The sequence below is a fragment of the Bidens hawaiensis genome, unplaced genomic scaffold (assembly GCF_021521415.1).
Source record: "Bidens hawaiensis isolate Kalapana, Puna unplaced genomic scaffold, B.hawaiensis_p1.1 tig00012615_1, whole genome shotgun sequence".
Lineage (NCBI taxonomy): Eukaryota > Viridiplantae > Streptophyta > Magnoliopsida > Asterales > Asteraceae > Bidens > Bidens hawaiensis.
In genome coordinates, this window is record NW_027492038.1 from 141,098 (window position 1) to 160,668 (window position 19,571).

General features: G+C 35.5%; 1 pseudogene; it reads right to left on the minus strand.

The window, feature by feature from the left end:
* Window positions 1-14,230: 14,230 nt before the first annotated feature.
* On the minus strand, window positions 14,231-17,136 carry LOC143541608 (desmethyl-deoxy-podophyllotoxin synthase-like; annotated as a pseudogene).
* Window positions 17,137-19,571: the final 2,435 nt, after the last annotated feature.

Sequence of the window (19,571 nt, forward strand, 5' to 3'; positions counted from 1 at the left end):
AAATATGAACTCCGGAAGTTGGAAGAAGAATTCTGGGATTTGAAGCAAGAGGGAGGTGATAATACCGCTTACAACAACCAATTCCATGAATTGAGCGTCCTTATCCCGCATATGGTTACTCCTTTGGAGCGTGCCATTGATAAGTACATCTCGGGTTTGCCGATGCAAATCCAATATTCTGTCCTTAGGCGTGACCCGAAGGAACTTCATCATGCCATCACCCTAGCCGGTACCCTCACTGAAAACCACGTTAAGGCCCGGACCTTGACGCGCAAAAGTTCCAAGAAGCCCAATGATAAGCCCGCATCCGATCCCGCTAAAGAGTCCAAGCCCACATCCTCAAAGCCCGAATCCTCCAAACACAACCACAACCCCTCTCATTACCACAATAACAAACGAAAGCCCAATTCACAAAATTTTGTTATAGCCCAACCACAAGCCCAACAAGCCCCTCCAACCAAGAAACCAGACACCGGCCCACACCCGTATTGCAACACTTGTCAACGTCACCATCCTGCCCAATCCACTTGCCGAGTGTGCACCAATTGCCACCGATTCGGCCACCTTACCCAATATTGCCGAGAAGCACCTCGATTGCAAGCTGCTCCACCGTGGTTCGAACCATCAAACCAACCCAACTGAGCCATCCCTTGTGCTCCAATCGTTAATCCCGTTAGGGCTTGCTATAATTGTGGTGATCCAAACCACCTCCGCAACGCGTGTCCTCGACTCGCTCAAGCCCATCAAGCCTATGTTTCCCCACAACCCTACTACACCTCCTAAGCCTACCAAGTTCAAACTTACCAACCTCAATTACCTCAACTCATGCCTTCTCCAAACCCTCAAGCTCAACCCATGCTCATGAAAGCCTACCAAGCTCCAACCCCTCAAGCTTCAACATCTCAAACTCAAGCACCTCAAGGAACCCAAGGGCGAGCTTTCACCATCAATTCTCATCAAGCCCGAAACTCGAACGGTGTGGTGAACGGTACGTTTCTAGTTAACAAGCATCATGCATCAATATTCTTTGATTCGGGAGCCGATAGGAGTTTCATTTCATTTTATTTTGAGTACATACTTGACGTGCCCCGTAGTAATTTTTCTAAACCCTTCACGGTAGAGATAGCTAATGGTGGTTCGATCGTTATTGACTCCATTGTCCGTAATTGCACGCTCACCCTTAATGGGAAAAATTTCTCCATTGATCTCATTCCGATGCAAATTGGTAGCTTCGACGTCATCATTGGTATGGATTGTGTCACACCCCGACCATGACGGAAACGTCGGGGCGCAACCGATTGTTCATCGCACACGACACTATTAAGTGACAATATTTAATCAACTCATTTAAATTCAAAAAAACACAAAGAGTCACATAACTTGTTCATACAATAACCGAATTCAAATCATAGTAAATAATATGATGTTCGTTTTGCTAATATCCTAATAGCCTCGATAACGTTTTTTTCTTCAAGTCCTCGAGTCAACCTAAAGTCAAACCTGTAACATTGCATAAATAGATTTTGTCAACACAAAGGTTGGTGAGCCATTTCATAGTTTTTGAACAATAGATATATAATATGAAATTCCACAACTTGTATACAAAACAATAAATAATAGCAACAATTTAGATAAATGAAATCGTTAATAAGAATACATTAACGACACCTTTCTATAAGGGGATGCCAAATATACTCGGATTTTGTAAGAAATCGTTAATAAGAATACATTAACGACACCTTTCTATAAGGGGATGCCAGATATACTCGGATTTATGAATCAACCATCCAAAAGCGGTAAACACATTAGCACTCAAGCATATAATCACCAAATCGAGCCTTTATTTAAGTAAAGTATACGATAAAGTTTGCGGTTTAAGACTCAAGTATAAATCATTTGGATTTGAATAAGTTTGCAATGTCACCCCCAAAATATAAAAGAGTGAAAACGGGGGATGAAAGTACTCACATTCAAGTAATAAACTTGAAAGATTTGATAATTTGGAGATTAACCGGAACGATGAGTTTAACGAACGAAGCCTAAAGGAGAAGAAGTCTTGTATTAGAAAAGTTGTCTTGGAAGTCTTTAAACGAAAATAAATGATAAGAAATGTAAACAATTTAAAGTTTAAGGTTTAAAATGTAAATATTTAAGAAATTATAATAATAGTCTTTTAAAAATGTAAGTTTTCTCGAAACCGGGTTAAAGTATATAGCCCTTAATTTTACTCAACCTATGTTAAGTAATAAGGTGGGTAAAAATGCAAGAAAGCAAGTCCCTTTATAATATAGATACTAAAACGGGTTTTAACGAGTGTTCGGGTGGTCGGTTCGGGTCTTGGTGACTTGACCAAACCCAAAGTCAAATTACCCAAAATAATAAATGTACGAGATAACTCAATAAATCTTAAAGAGACTTAACCAAGTATGTAGTTTTATTGTTTTAGAACTAACAACGTCCGTTAAGCGAGTGTTCGGTTTAATCGGTCCAAACTTTGTTATAAGATCAAGTTGGATTCAACATTCCGAGTACTTTGTGAAAATAATTAAAATCAGTTTATAAAGTATTTTTAAAGAAATATATAAGCTTTAATGGTTAAAAATACACTTGTGTGTCTTAAGCGAGTAAACTTGGTTTAGTTCGGTTTGGTTCGGTTTTTATCTTGGAATAAGGCCAAGAATGGTTACCACATGTCCAAACATCATAGAACTTGTAAAATAATTTATAAATAATAATACCAAAGTTTTACATACAAAAAGTCAACAACAAAGTCTTTAAACAAAAGTTCGGTTTCCGGTTCGGATCTTGTTTTGGGATAAGACCGAGGTTAGATTCTACAAAGCCATAACCATGGAACTAATTAAAATGATTTTAGAAACTCAAATCTTACATAAAACATGTTTATACAACTATTTAAACAAACTAGTAAACAAGAGTTCGGCTTCCGGTTTGGAGCTATTTATGGAATAACCGAGGCTAGTCTCTACAAACCCATAACCATGGAACTCAAAATGTAAAATAGAACTAAGATGAGCAGAAGTTAAACAAGTATAACAAGTTTGATAGTTAGATGCGGAAAATATATATAATCAAGGACTACTACGAGTCCTCCATGTAGCTTTGTCTTATGGGTCGGACACTTAACCGACCGAGACCGGAGAAATGCCCACCGAAGGTACAAAGGGTGCTATTATATATATGTTGTATAACAATCTTCAAGTATAAATAAGTGTTAACAAGTTGATTATAATGTAAGACTATGGTCAGTTTGACTTTGGAAAGTCAAACTGCCAAAAAAATATGAAGAACACCTTTGAATGCTTGAGAATTGGAAGAGAAAGAGATGAATGAGCAAGGATTAATGAAGGGGATAGGGGTGTATATATAGGGTGGGTTGAAAGGGTCAAGCATGGGGTGTGATATCAAGGTTTGCATGCAATATGGGTCAAGACAAGTCACAAAACAACAAAACAAACAAAAAAAACAAAAATGGGGCTGCTGCTGGTCAGCACGTCGGTTCGCGTCCGGAAGTTCGTTTTTGATGTATCTTGAGTGTTTTAAGTCCGTTTTCGAATCCGTAAAAGGGGTTTTTCAAATTAGACAAGCGGGAATGTTTTAGTAACATAAAATCCAATATTTTATATATTTGAAATGTTCGGGATATAAATCAGGTCGGTTTACAACATAAAAACAAATACAAAATAAATACCATTTGATCCGAAATCGAGGGATGTCACAAATTGGCTCTCTCTTCACCGTGCCGAAATTCTATGTTTTTAGAAGATTATTCGTATCCCTATCGAAGGTGGCGTGATTCTAAACGTCGCCGGAGAAAGAACATTCTCAAAGCTAAACCTCATGTTGTGCCTTGAAGCCCAACGTTATTTACGCAAGAAGTATGTCGCTTTCTTAGCCCATGTCATTACAAAGGCCCTCGAAGAAAAGCAACTTTCCGACATCCCGATTGTTCGCGATTTCCCTGAAGTATTTCCCGAAGACGTTTCTGGACTCCCTCCCATACGTCAAGTGGAGTTCCGTATTGATCTTGTACCCGGAGAAAACCCCGTAGCCAAAGCACCGTACCGTCATGCACCTTCCGAGATGCAAGAACTCACTGACATGGGTTTCATATCCCGAGTTCGTCTCCATGGGGCGCACCCGTTTTGTTTGTCAAGAAGAAGGATGGTACTCTTCGTATGTGCATCAATTATCGTGAGCTCAATAAGCTTACTATCAAGAACCGTTATCCCCTCCCGCGCATCGATGATCTCTTTGATCAACATCAAGGATCCGCTTGTTTCTCCAAGATTAATCTCCGTTCGGGTTATCACCAACTTCGTGTCCACGAGGATGACATACCCGAGACCGCCTTCCGTACTCGTTATGGGCACTTTGAATTCCGAGTTATGCCTTTTGGGTTGACTAATGCTCCCGCCGTTTTCATGGATCTTATGAATCGCGTTTGTAAACCGTACCTCGTCAAGTTCGTGATTGTTTTCGTCGACAACATCCTGATATATTCTAAATCCGAGGACGAACACAAGGATCATTTGCGCGCCATTCTTGACTTGTTGCGAAAGGAACAACTTTATGCTAAATTCTCCAAATGCGAATTTTGGCTAAAGCAAGTTCAATTCTTGGGCCACATCGTCAACGACAAGGGTATTCACGTTGACCCCGCTAAAATCGAGGCCGTTAAAAATTGGAAAACCCCGTCCTCTCCAACGGAGTTTCGCTCATTTCTTGGTTTAGCAGGATATTACCGTCGTTTCATCCGCAAATTTTTGAAGATTGCTTCATCCCTTATCGCACTAACCCACAAAGGGAAAGTCTATGAATGGGGTCCCGAACAAGAAAAACCGTTTCAAATCCTAAAGGACATGCTTTGCAATGCTCCTATCCTTGCTCTTCCCGAGGGCAACGATGATTTTGTTGTGTTTTGCGACGCTTCTATCCAAGGTCTCGGTTGTGTTCTTATGCAACGAGACAAGGTCATTGCTTACGCTTCGCGTCAACTCAAGGTTCACAAGAAAAATTACACGACGCACGATCTCGAACTTGGTGCGATCGTGTTTGCCTTGAAAATTTGGAGACATTATCTTTATGGCACGAAATGTGTGGTCTTCACCGATCATAAAAGTTTGCAACACATTCAACCAAAAGGATCTCAACATGAGACAAAGACGATGGGCCGAATTGTTAAGCGGTTACGATTGCGAGATTCGCTACCTCCCCGGGAAAGCAAATGTCGTGGCCGGCGCTCTTAGTCGTAAGAGTCACATTAAATCCGTCTTGCTCCATTGTGTCACCATACAATCCGACCTTCAATACCGCGTCTTCGACGCTCAACACGTCTCCTTCACCGAAGGAAGTTTATATGACGAGATGTCGGTTTGGCGCCGAACTCCTACTTGAAACCAAACGTAACGGTTTACTTTAATATTTGAACCGTTTATGGTTTCCCGATCGTGACGGTATTCGCACGTTCATCCTTGATGAAGCTCATAAGTCACGATACTCGATTCATCCCGGTGCGGATAAGATTTATGCCAATCTTCGTCCCATGTTTTGGTGGTCGGGAATAAAGAAAGATATCGCGGTATATGTATCTAAATGCCTCACTTTTTCTAAGGTCAAGGCCGAGCATCAAAAGCCGTTTGGTTTGCTCGAGCAACCGCCGATCCCCGTTTGGAAATGGGAGGACATAGCTATGGATTTTGTCACCAAACTCCCCAGTACTCAAAGCCGCAATGATAGTATTTGGGTAATTATTGATCGGTTGAACAAGTCGGCTCATTTCATACCCATTCGAGAAAAGTTCTCCGTGAGTCAACTATCACAACTCTATGTCAAGAATATCATTTGTCGCCATGGAACACTGTTGACCATTATCTCCGATCGTGATGGTCGGTTTACCTCTCACTTTTGGAATTTGTTGCAAACCTCCTTGGGTACCCGTATTGTTCTAAGCACCGCTTATCACCCGCAAACCGATGGTCAATCCGAGCGACCGATTCAAACGATCGAAGATATGCTCCGCTCTTGTGTGCTAGATTTTGGTGGAAATTGGGATACTCACTTATCACTTGTAGAGTTTTCCTACAATAATAATTTCCACACTAGTATTGGCATGGCACCCTTTGAAGCTCTCTATGGTCGAACATGTCGTTCCCCGATTTGTTGGAACGAGATTGGTGAATTGCAAATCGCCGGTCCCGAGCTTGTTCAAAAAACTTCCGACCGGATTGCTCTTATTCGTCAGAACCTTCTTGCTGCCCGTAGCCGTCAAAAGAGCTACGCCGATAAACACCGCAAACCCCTCAAGTTTAATATTGGTGATCGAGTTCTCCTCAAAATATCTCCTTGGAAGGGAGTAGTTCGTTTTGGTAAAAGGAACAAGTTATCTCCTTGTTTCGTTGGACCGTTTGAATTTTTGAAAGAGTTGGTCGAGTTGCTTATCGTCTCAATCTCCCTGAGGAACTCTCCAATGTTCAACCAACCTTTCACGTCTCAAGAAGTGCTTAGCCGAGGGGAACCTCCACATACCCCTCGACGAAGTACATGTTGATGAATCTATGCGCGCGATCGAGAAACCCGTTGAAATCATGGATCGTATGGAAAAAGAAACAAAGCGTAGCCGCATTCCGCTTGTTAAAGTTCGTTGGGAATCCAAGCGTGGCCCCGAGTTAACTTGGGAACGGGAAGACCAAATGGAAGCCAAGTATCCGCACCTCTTCGTTACGGCTTAATCTCTAATTTCGGGACGAAATTTCCAAAAGTAGTGAATGCTGTAACATTTCAGTTTTTCGTTTCATGTTTTGTACCCGACCCGATTCGTAGTCGGTTAAAATTATTAATAAAAGATTTCTTTTATTTAATTATTACTTTTATATTAAACTATCAAGAATGTGCGATAAACCCCCTCTAAACTTACAATAAAGATGAAGAGCCAATCTGCAAATGTTATTCAAATTATAGTAATAAAATATTATTTTCCCTTCTTCCTCTCTTCATCGACGGTGCATACCCCCCCCCCCCACTTTGTTTGGTCCTTAATTCTCGTTATAATCAAGAAATTGATCTCATAGAATCGCTAACTACCAAAAAACGCATCAGACCGACACTTTAATTATAGAAAACGAATCAAAAATCATAACTAATTTCAATTATCATTCCGCGGCTGACCTAGGCTCCTAACTACTATATAAACACAATGAAAACTCAATTAAACTCGCTCACACCTTCCTCTCAATCTCGCGACACAAACCCCTAACCTAATTGCATCAAACGAAGCCACCAAGAACCTGTTTGATCTCAAGCTCAGCCGCGACCTATTTGGTGTTCGTTAGCCCTCGATCCGCGATTATGCTTATGATTCGTTTTTAATCGATAACCAAAAACCCCAAATCAATTTAAAAGAACAACAAACAAATCAACAGATTTAACTCCTAGGGTTTGGAATTGAAATAGGGTTCTGGGTGGTGTCCGGTTATATACTTGCAGAAACTGTTATAAACACAAATTGAAGCACCAGCCCGCTGGCTGGTGCGTTTCGTTTAAAGTCATTCAGCTGGCCCAGGGCGCGGGTTCGACCCCCTAGACCCGGTTTTGGTTGTTTGTTTTTTTATATATTGTATTTAAATTTCTTTAATAATAATAGATAAACATTATTTTAATAAAACCAAACCCAAGAAGTGTTATTTTGACCATGGCTTCGCTTCACACATATATTTTCCTATCTACAAGTATGTATACATATATATATATACATAAACATACATAGGTATATATATATATATTCTAAATATATATATGCATAAATAATATGAAACCAAAAATATATTTTCTAAATCAACCTAGTTTGAAGGTCCGAATAAACTTCTCCCATGTTTTTTTTCTTCCATTTATATGTATATGAATTTTTTTTATAATTAATGCTTCATTTATATATATAACGTTTATTAATACTTAATATCGGCTATTATTTATTTAAAATCTATTTACTAGAAAATGTGAATATGATATATCACTTATATTAATTACCAAATAATAATATCAACACTAATAACAATAATAATAATAATAAATATAAATATACTAAAATTAGTTAATAAATAACTAACAAATAAAATAACCTACACCCTACAAGATTCCAAATTTATAATTAAACTAGTAATTTGTTAAACGCAAACCACCATCAAATCTCAAATCATTATTTATTTCTTTCCCTCATTTATTAATGCTATCGTTAAACAATTAGGGCATTCTTGTTGACGTATCTCGAAGGCTTGAACGTGTTCATCCTCACTTTTCTTTTTATTATTATCTCATCCTCATTTAATCCACATATAAAGTAAGTAATTCATATCCCCCTTTTTACCGTTTTATATTTTGGGGGCGTTATGCGTTAAATCATTTTTCACTACAATTCCACTATTTTCGTTATATGATATTGCTCAATTAGTTATACGTGCAAATGTGACTATGTATTTATTTTATGTTTTGGTGGTTGGTATCTCATCCTCATTCTCATCCTCATCCTCATCATCATCCTCATTAGTATGATCATACGCCGTCAGAGTAGTTCGTTATCCATGGGATTCGAGTGAAAAGACAACTTTTATATTTTGTTGTATTGTTGTTATGCTAGTTGTAGTATTTCATGTTATCGCAAGGAATTGTCATTTTTATATTATATGTATTCAAAAACCGTGATTACTTGCTCAACTTTATGTTGACAAACTATGTATTTTTCCGCATGACGCAGGTAGCTATATTGGATAAAGAATCAAGGGATTAAAGAGTAGTTGGACCTTAGGATGCATGATGAATAATTATGAACTTTATTTCTATTATTTTAGTTGTAATTTCTTTTGAAACAATGTTTGTGCTTTGCGTGTATGGATTATATGAAATAAATAATTTAGATATTGACACGTGTATTTACTTAGTGTCCTTTGAGCTATGATACAACCGGCATATTCCGCCGTAGGTTGGGGTGTGACACAAAATAGTTCCAGACTCGTGACCAAAAAATTATCGTTCGTTGCTCCACGGGTCCATGTATTCAAAAACATAAACCCAAGCCTTAGCTAACGCTATTTATTCTTCATGGCTCAATCTTCGTGATGCAATTCGTTTGGGATCTGGTTGCTCCATATAAAAATTGTTTGAGTTAGAAGAGAAATTGAAAGAATTGTTGTAGAATAGTGTGTAGAAAAAGGTTAGTGTGTTTGGTTATTTATAAAGGAGAAAAAAATAAAGAAAAATTTAAAAAACTAGCCCTTCAATGGCTAAAATAACGGCTATTTCACAAAGTAAGTCATTTAAGAACACACAAACCTTGTCATGTCCTCGCTTATTGAGTGTTACAAGTTCGCATTACATCAAAAGAACTTATAAATATTAAGGTACAAAGTATTTCAATATCATACATAATACATGTAACGCCCTAACATCGGACATTGACTCGTTAACTCTATTTAAATGCGGAAATTTGGTCCCATAAAATTTCTTTTGTTTATAACCTTATTTAATCTCACAATTTGGATTCGTTAACCATTTCTTAACAAAAGATCACGGAAAATACACAAAATGACATTACAACTCTATGATGCATTATTTGTGTTCCAACCCGAGCACTTGATCTTCAAATCCAATATCCTCAATGATGCTTATGCGAAGCATTCCCTGAAGTTTCACAACACCATAAGTTAGTTGTATAACATATAATTTTATGGTATGAAAGTTTGCATAAAAACGTGATAAAATAGAATGTGGGGTAGGACGTAAACTACGCCACAAATATTATGAATCCAAGTACCAAATTGATCACATCCTACACCATCTGGTGCCTTCACAATGATTATATGATTCCTTCGCTTCTCTATCTTGCTAGTGATTTCAAGTTTACCTAATGCCATTTCCTTTTTGTGAATAATCCCCTTGCACAATCTATGACATAAACTCACAAATGGGTCATAGCAATATCTACCATATTTCTTTTAAATTGTCATAACCAAATTAATACATGTTTTAATGACATTACCCACATCACCATTTACTATTTGTTTTATTACAAACGGGTATACCAGAGTTTAGATTGCCAAATGGGTCAGAATATTATTTAACCATTTCAACACATACAAACACATGTAGGTACTACATATTGCTACATAAAATTTCGTAAAACTTGTTAATCTTTGTAACGGCTGTAACAACCCATATTTGTTTGTTTGAAAATATAAGGGTCAAGATAAAATTTAAACGGGTTGTTCCACTGTATATAGTTAACATTATTTATACATAACAACTCACTCAACTTCTTAGGTAAATGTAAGATTAACTTACCTTTGCCCTTAGGAACTTGATTACTTCAACAACTTGCCTCGTTGAATTCCAAGCTTTAACATACCTAACTTGCTTGTTTAAGAATCAACAAGTAATCATTAGGATACATCATACGTAACCTTTGATATCAAGCATTAGTCTCCCATCGAACAACTTCACATGTGTATTCAATTCTCAACAAAATCTAGCATAATCAATATATATTTATATATGTACATATATTAATCCGTTTGTACAAAACTTGCATGTCATTTGAACAATTTTAATACTCGAACTCCCTTCAATAGTTGCCATATACCATTATAATTTATAACCGATTATCACAAACTTAACCCAAAGGCTTTCAAACATCCGACACTAATAATTATTTTATAGAACTATATTTTTGTGCAGCTATATTCTGCACAGCCGCTGTAATTGATTGAGTTGACCCAGTTCACGACCATATTTTTCTTTGTTCTAAATTTCTGGAGAGACTAGACTAATTAAGGTTTCCAACCCAAGAAGAATCACCTTAAACGGACACTCGACTGATTTTATATGATATTTTAAAGATTGGCAAAATTCTGGACAGCAGCTAAAAATTCAGCTTTGTGAAACTCAACTTTATCAAGATCAAATTTTCGTTTCACGTTCGGTGATCACAACTATGACTCGAAGCACTTCTCCTAATGATGATGTGCACAATGGTTTACCCAACCAACTAATTCTAACACAATTCATTCATAAATTTATCATCGAACACTTGGTATGCATAATTAAAATTAACAACTTTGGAGGTGACGATAACACCTAAATTATCATATTTCGCCATGTCATACGGTCATCGGGATATCTGTTAAACAATCATTTTGACCAATATTTTTCAAGTTTAAATCTTAAAACGTGGTTTACGTTAATATGTTTTTGACATCCTTAACGTAGGATATGCTTGCAGCCGGTACAGATACTTCTTCGGTGATAAGTGAATAGACAATGCTGGAACTAATGATAAACCCAAGGGTAATGAGGGTTGAGTTATTCTACAAAGGCCAACAAAAATGAGAAGTGTGAGAAGATATAGTTGATTGACATGTGTCAAGTGGGGACCAAAGATAAAAAGGTATAAAAGTAATACTACGTATTTTCTCTCTTTACATGCAAGTCACATGTCAATTCTCCTATCATTTTAAAGCGTCCATAACTTTTTCATGTAACATTATTTTTTTTAAAAAAGTTTCACCATAATAACAAGCGTGTTTTATCTTTAATATAAGTATCACTTTGTTATATAAAAATTAAAAAAAAAATTACGTCATTGTGTCATTGTGTCTTTTTGTCATTGTGTCTTTTCGTCGTTGTGTCTTTCTGTTTGTTATTGTGTTATTTTGGTCATTGTGTCTTTCAAATCATCATTGTGTTTTTTTTAAATGCTAATAATATGACTGTGTAATAATAATACGTAAATATAATGATAAAATAACAACAAATTATCTAATACATAAAACACAATGATGAATACATATTACACAATTACATGAAACATAATACACAATGATGAATACATATTACACAGTGACCAGAAACGTAAAACATAATGGAAACTACATATTAAGCAATGACATGAGCGTAATACATAACGACTAAAACACAATGATAAGCAGAAAGCAAATTATGAGCACAAAGACACAATAATAAACAAAAAGACATAATGACTTAATCTTTGTTTTAATTGTTATCTTTAATATGAGTATCAATTGATAACACAATGACCAAAATCTATAGCACAATGCATAGAAACACCCAATTAAAAATCATAATGAACAATCAATAACACAATATAAAAAACCCACTATTTTTTTTATTTTTATATAAAAATATGATACTTATATTAAAGATAAAAAAACGTTTGTTATTATGGTGAAATTTTTTTGAAGAAATAATGTTGCATGAAAAAGTTATATACGTTTTAAAATGATGGGGGAATTGACATGTGTCTTGCATGTGGAGAGAGAAAGCCAACAAAAGTGGGTTATCACCTTTATACCCTTCTTATCAATTTATTTTCTTAAATTAATCTCCACCATTTAAATCTAAGATCAATGGATTAGATTCTTTCTCACCCTTCTCATTTTTGTTGTCCTTTGTATTTTAACTTTACCCGGGTAATGAATAAGCTACAAGCGGACGCGATTCAGACTATTGGACCAATCATGGGAGTTTCGTACCAGAAAGATTTAGTGAGAGTTTAATTGACTTTGAGGGAAGACATTTTGAATATCTTACGTTTGGCGCTGGAAGAAGAATATGTCCGGGATATAATATGGGGTTGGCTAATGTACAGCTTCTGCTTACAAGGCTACTCTACCATTTCAACTAGGAGCTCCCAAATGGAGTTAACCCAAAGGTTTTTGATAGGAGTGAGTCTTTCGAAGCCACTCTAAAACGAAAAGATGACTTGTACTTGATTCAACGTGTTTTCAACACAAATTAGTCACCAACAATAATTGTATTGTAACATCCATATTTTAATAATTTATAAAATATATTATAAATTATTGTCATTAAAATATATTATAAATTATTTTATGAATTATTAAAATATGGGGTGTTACAAAACACAATTGTCGGTGACTAATTTGTGTTGAAAACATGTTTTAGTGACAATAATAATTTATAATATATTTTATAAATTATTAAAATATGGGATGCTACAATACACAATTGTCTGTGACGAGTCATCTTTTCGTTTTAGAGTGGCTCCGAAAGACTCACTCCTATCAAGATCCTTTGGGTTTACTCCATTTGGGATATAATTAGTAGACTCTTCTTGCCTAAGGAAAGCAATTCGTATACATCCCAATCAACCGCGGGACCCGTTTACTTACCTGGAGAAGTTTGCCAGCGTGATATCCTTTATTAGGCCAAAGCGTGCTATTCCAAATGTCATATGTAAATACAAAGTATTTTCATAAAACGACTATATCTATACTAAGGTTAGGTCAGACCTAAGAGTCTGCTAATCAGACCTCGAGTCTGCTGAACTGAATCAGACCTAAGAGTCTGCAGATCAGACCTCGAGTATGCTGAACTGAAACAGACTTAAAGTCTGCTGAATAATACCAACTAGGTACTTATGCATGCCTATTACAAATATATGTTGATAGCATACTGAAGCTAAGGATTCTGATATTTCCAACTGATAATACAAGGTGAACACGTTAACCTTTTATGGTCTGAACTGATTTTACTCTAGACAGGTTGTTTATTGCAAAGAGTCTCGAAAAATGTTTGCACGAGATTATTGTCTCTAAAATCGTTACAATACAAAATAGATAATAAAAAGCAATTCAGACCGAATACACATGTGTCTGGATCCATACATAACTGATAATTGGCACACAAAACCAAGTCAGTCATAACCGGTTCTCCAACAGGGTTACATAGCCTAGGGGAATATTGTCTCCGAACAGGAGCTACGTACTCGGGGAACCTTTGAATTGTGTGTGTAGGGCAATGGTACAAATCACGGGAATGACAGGCGTTCCCGCTGAGTTTGTGAAACAGAAAACTATGTTTGTATTTAACGACTGTTATAAACTGTTTTATCGAGTCAACATTTCACCAGCATATAGCTGACATGTTTTTCCCACCCGTGCAGGTAATTAGACTAATAGATGATGTACAAGGATTGGAGTCATTTGAAGATCGCTCAAGATGGCTCGATTTTGAATATTATAAAATCCTTGTAATATTAACTGTTTTGTAAAACTAAGAACTCGGGTATTTAAAGTCCCGAGTAATTTTGATAATGTAAATTAATATTTTAATATATTTAAAGACTTCCACTAAAATAAACCCGCTACTCTGATATATTTACAAAACAGGTACCAACTGACAGTCACACGTCTAGACCCTGAGTCGGGGTGTGACAAATGTTATATCCACCAATCTCACACTTCGTCCGACTCTCTCTCGATAATAACAACAGAAGAGGAGGGTGCAACATTAAGGTTCTTGAGCACTAATCTTAAGTAATCAAGTTCTTTAAGATCCGACTCGTAAACCTTTTTTTTACCCTTGAGAACGCGCCTAACCTGCGCTTGTAGCTTATTGATTATCCTTGGGTTTATAATTAGTTCGAACATTGTCCATTCACTTATCACTGAATAAGTATCTGTACCAGCTGCAAACATATCCTGCGTTAAGGATGTCAAAAGCATATTAACGTAAACCACCTTTTAAGATTCAAACTTGAAAAATATTTGTCAAAAAGATTGTTTAACAGATATATATCCGATGACCATATGAGATAGTGTAGGATTAGATGTCAGACGACGGTGTGTGTGTATAGCACTCACTATATAAATATTTAACGACTGAATGGAGTACTAACCAAGATGACTGCTTTGATGTTATCATAAGTTAAAGGAAACTGAAGCCCGCCATCGTCCTTGAGCCTCAACAAAACATCAAGAAGATCTTTGTTTAGTTCGGTCTATCCACCACAACCTTCTTGGTGGTCGGAGATTATGCCGACCAATATCTTATCGATCTTGCTATGTGTCTTTGTTAACGCCCGCCTCATTCCCGTGACTAAATGCAACAATTCAAAAAATGGAAACAAATTAGACACGTTGAAACCACCAGATAACGAAACCGCCTGTTCGATCAACTCAAGAAGCGTCGCCTGATCCTTGCATCGACTTCCAACCGCCACCCGACACGCGACCACATTCATCATGGTAAAAATCTTGTTGGTGAGATTAATCTTTGTAGGGCCTTCGTTGACCATGGACTCCACACGGCTCCATGACTCCTGTTCACGTACCGATTCAAACGACCTCACTTTTTTAGCACTTAGAAGCTCCAAGATGCAGATTTTACAAATTAGTGCTTGCCAATGATTTCGGCATTGAGAAGCTTGGGTCTGTCTGCGAATAAATTTAGAAACCACTACAAGAAAATACACCTGCAGAGACCAAGTGCTTTTGGCCTGTAAGGACAACATGTTGTCTCTATAGGTCTCAAAAGCCTATAGGACGACATGTTGTTTCCACAAGTGTTGTCGCTAGAGGCTCGTACCAACAGGTCCTTAGGTCGTCTCTATAGGTGTCGTCTCCATAGATAAACTTTTAGTGACGACATGTCCTCCCAATAAGCATATAATAAAAAAAAATATTTTCATTCTGTAAGAATGACATGTCGTCCCAATAGATATGAAATAAATAAAAAATAAAAAATTCTGGAAATCTTGTAGGAACGATACGTCATCCCTATAAGTTTTATACGTGAAAAAATATTTTCACCTATAGAGACGACATGCTGTGTCTATAGGTTTTTCTTTTTAACAAAACAAAAAATATATTTTTACCTACAGAGACGACATGTTGTCTCTATAGGTCTTAAAATATTAAAAAAAAATATTTTTCCAGTTTTTAAACTAGAAAATAAATCAAACAAATTTAAACCTGACAATAAAACTACAACCCCAAATATAATAAATCACTTCAACCAAATAACATGTATAATGGAAATAATATAATTTTCACGTCAATAAAACTTCTATTTAACTATATTAGATGCACAATCAATATTCAATATCATTTGTGGTTTATCTACAATGAGAAATAGAAATTTTGAAAAGTCACAAGTACATGTATAATGATATAGATTTCTCACCCTTGAATAGCCATTAGGCAAGTCTTGTATAATGCAACCAGAGTGGTGAAGGCTCAAGTTCCATCTTCTGTCATTCTGTGCGTAATAACTTATGCACGCAGAAAATGAGTTTCTCTTGTTGGCGCAAGTGGGAATAGCATTTGAAGTTCAACATACATCTGTTCAAAACAAACAAAATAATTCAACAAATATTGGGCAGAACTAACCTCTGTCTAAAAATCTTTTTGCGAAACTATAATTAAAGAATTGCAAAACTAACCTCAGCCTACAAAGCTTCTTTGATTTAGCTTCTGAGTTGTAAATGCATGGCCTGTAAATGTAGCATTGTTATAATTTGCAACTTCAACTATCTAAGAATAATAATAATCAAATGAAAAGCTAAAATGTAGTTATGTTAATAAATGAACAAAGAATGAAAAAACTTTAGGCAAAATGTGTTTTTCACTACTAAAAAACTGAAGCTTTTCTGACAAAAAAATAGTAGGTAAATTGTTGGAACCACAGATTAGCAACAAAGTACCGCCAAATAGCAATAATGATACCTCCTTCGACTGTCGAGCATCCTCAACAACCTGATTTTTTTGATTCTTTACTTAGTTCATTCATCTTAGTTGAATAATGATTCATAAGAACGTTAACAAACCCCTCAAAAATGTATGGGTCATCTCGTGGATCCCATATCCACCGTGTCTGCAAAAGAATATAAAATTAATTCTAAATGTGATCCAATCTCCATCAAGTTTTTGATCTAGTAATACACAAGCACTCCTATGAACACGTCCAGATCCAAAGCTTCGTTTTTAGTATGATTGGCTTCGCTATTCAAAAGGGGGTTGCGGCACAGCTTGTTGCCCGTTTGTCTGTCACTTTATTGTAATTGTTTTGAGTTTAATGAAAGCCAATTGTCAAAAAAAAGGGGGGGGGGGTGCATTATTACAACTTAAAAAAATAAATAAATAAAACCTATAACATTAAAATAAACAATAATTATAATCAACACAGATAAAAATGTTGAAATTAAAAAACATACCTTCTTCCCACGCGTGTGATCCGCCTATCACCACCATAATTCTCACCATCATCAGCATCATCCAGATGACTACCATCTTTCTCATCCACATACATATAAATATACATGCCAACCTAACAATAGATATATACAAATTAAAAAACATATCCACAATAAAACCTAGAAATCTGCTTATTAGCAATAGCATATAATTGATGAACACAAAATCAGAAAATTACCTCGAAAAGGATTCTGCCAAGGGTAGGAATAGGGAGGATTTTACTCTTTTAGGGTTTCAGAAGGCGTCAAGGGTTTTAATTTGGGAGAAAAACATTATTAAATAATAACAATAATAATAATAATAATAATAATAATAATAATAATAAACACTATTATCTAATTAGTATATTTGTGAACTTTGGTTCTACAAAATGTGCTATTTCATTTTTTAGGCTTTGAAGTTTAGCAAAGATATTGATGTTGGCCGGATGTACACGAACATAAATGAACATTAACAAAGATAAACGAACATGAAGGAACATATATGAGAATACATGAATGAACATAAATAAACACATTTAAACACAAACAAACAAATATAAAACATATTAGGGTGATATAATTACTAAATGCAAATAAAATTTAATAATTTTCTGTTAATATGTAAACACACATGAACGAACGTAAACAAACTTAAATGAACGATCATAAACGAACGTTCACAAACATAGATGAACGAGTGAAACATGTGTTCATGTTCGTTCATTTAATTAAATGAACACAACATAAATTAAATTTCCACTGAACGGTTCATGAATAAACAGAATAATTAACTCCTCTATAAAGCTTACGTTATTGCCTTTATAGTGCTTATTTCACCTTTTAATCATTGTATTTAAAGTTAAATATCACCACTAATCAGGTTATTCGGGTTAACCCGAAACCCGACTTTGTTTCAAAAATCCCGAAACTCGATCCTATTAACAATTCGGGTTAACCCGAATAACCCAATTAATACTTTTTGGCCCTATTTAGCCTGACTCGAATTTGCTTATTTGGGTTAGGGTCGGGTTAATCGGATTCGGGTGTTTGGACACCCCTAGATGCAATAATCGTATAAACACGTATACATTTTGTTTTAACTACAATAATAAGTTATAGGACGATTATATATATATATATATATATAGGTTAACCCGAATAACCCGATTAATATTTTTGGCTCTATTTAACCCGACCCGAATTTGCTTGTTCGGGTCGGGTTAATCGGGTCCAGTTATTTTGGACACCCCTAGATGCAATAATCGTATAAACACGTATACATTTTGTTTTAACTATAATAATAAGTTATAGGACGATTTTATATATATATATTCAGGTTAACCCGAATAGCCCGATTAATACTATTTTGCCCTATTTAACCCGACCCGAATTTGCTTGTTCGGGTCGGGTTAATCGGGTCCAGGTATTTTGGACACCTAGATGCAATAATCGTATAAACACGTACATATTCCGTTTTAACTACAATAATAAGTTATTGGACATATATATGTATATATATATGTGTGTATGTGTGTGTGTGTGTAGGGGAGGGTTATCCTAAAAACAAGTAGTTTTCTAGACTATGAATAAATCATAACCATTGGATCGTGTTAATCAATTGTGAGATTTAAAAATACCAAAAACCAACATAGTTTCCTAGAATTACTCTTTCACCATTATAACTGACATAGTTTCCTAGAATTGTTCTTTCATCATAAGTTGTAATGACACGTCAAAAATTTATTGGTGTTTACATTCTTAAGAAACTCCTTATTTTTATCTCAACCATTTCCTATACACACACACACACACTAAACGGGAGCCCGTGCGATGCAGCGGGTATTTAAACACAGGCCCCGGTAATCATATAACAATTATGGATGTGCACCATTTTTGGTTTTGATGACAAGAAATTGTTACTAATGATTGGGCTCAAAAGCTTAACATAAAAACCGTTAAAACCCACCGTGAATATCCATACGTAACATATTAATGTTTTTAGTTGAAAAACTATAGCAATATCATACTCAAATTAAAGAGAATAAAATGTTCGTTTTTATGACGCAACCCTTTTGCAAAAATATTAGTGTATGAATAAGTTATGCCCGTTTAAGAATCGTGTGGGGAAGTTGGTTTATAATCAAAATAAAAAATAATATATGGTTAAAGATAAAGGGATAAACATGTAAATAATATTTTGTTTTAACAAAAATTGGTTAGAGTAAATATGAAAAGTTGTAAATATTTTTTTGAAGAAGTGTTCAAAAGACAACTTTACCCTCTTTTGTATATGTGCCTTATGCATTAAATTATGTAAAACTCTTAAAATCAAGTGTTATTTACCTTTGTTTCATACGTTATATATAGTATAGATATATATATATATAATCTCTTACATTACTATCTCTTAAATCCTATAATATTTATTAAATGTTGTGCACAAATATATTACAACGTCTTAAAATCAAGTGTTATTTGCCTTTGTTTCATATATTATATATAGTATAGA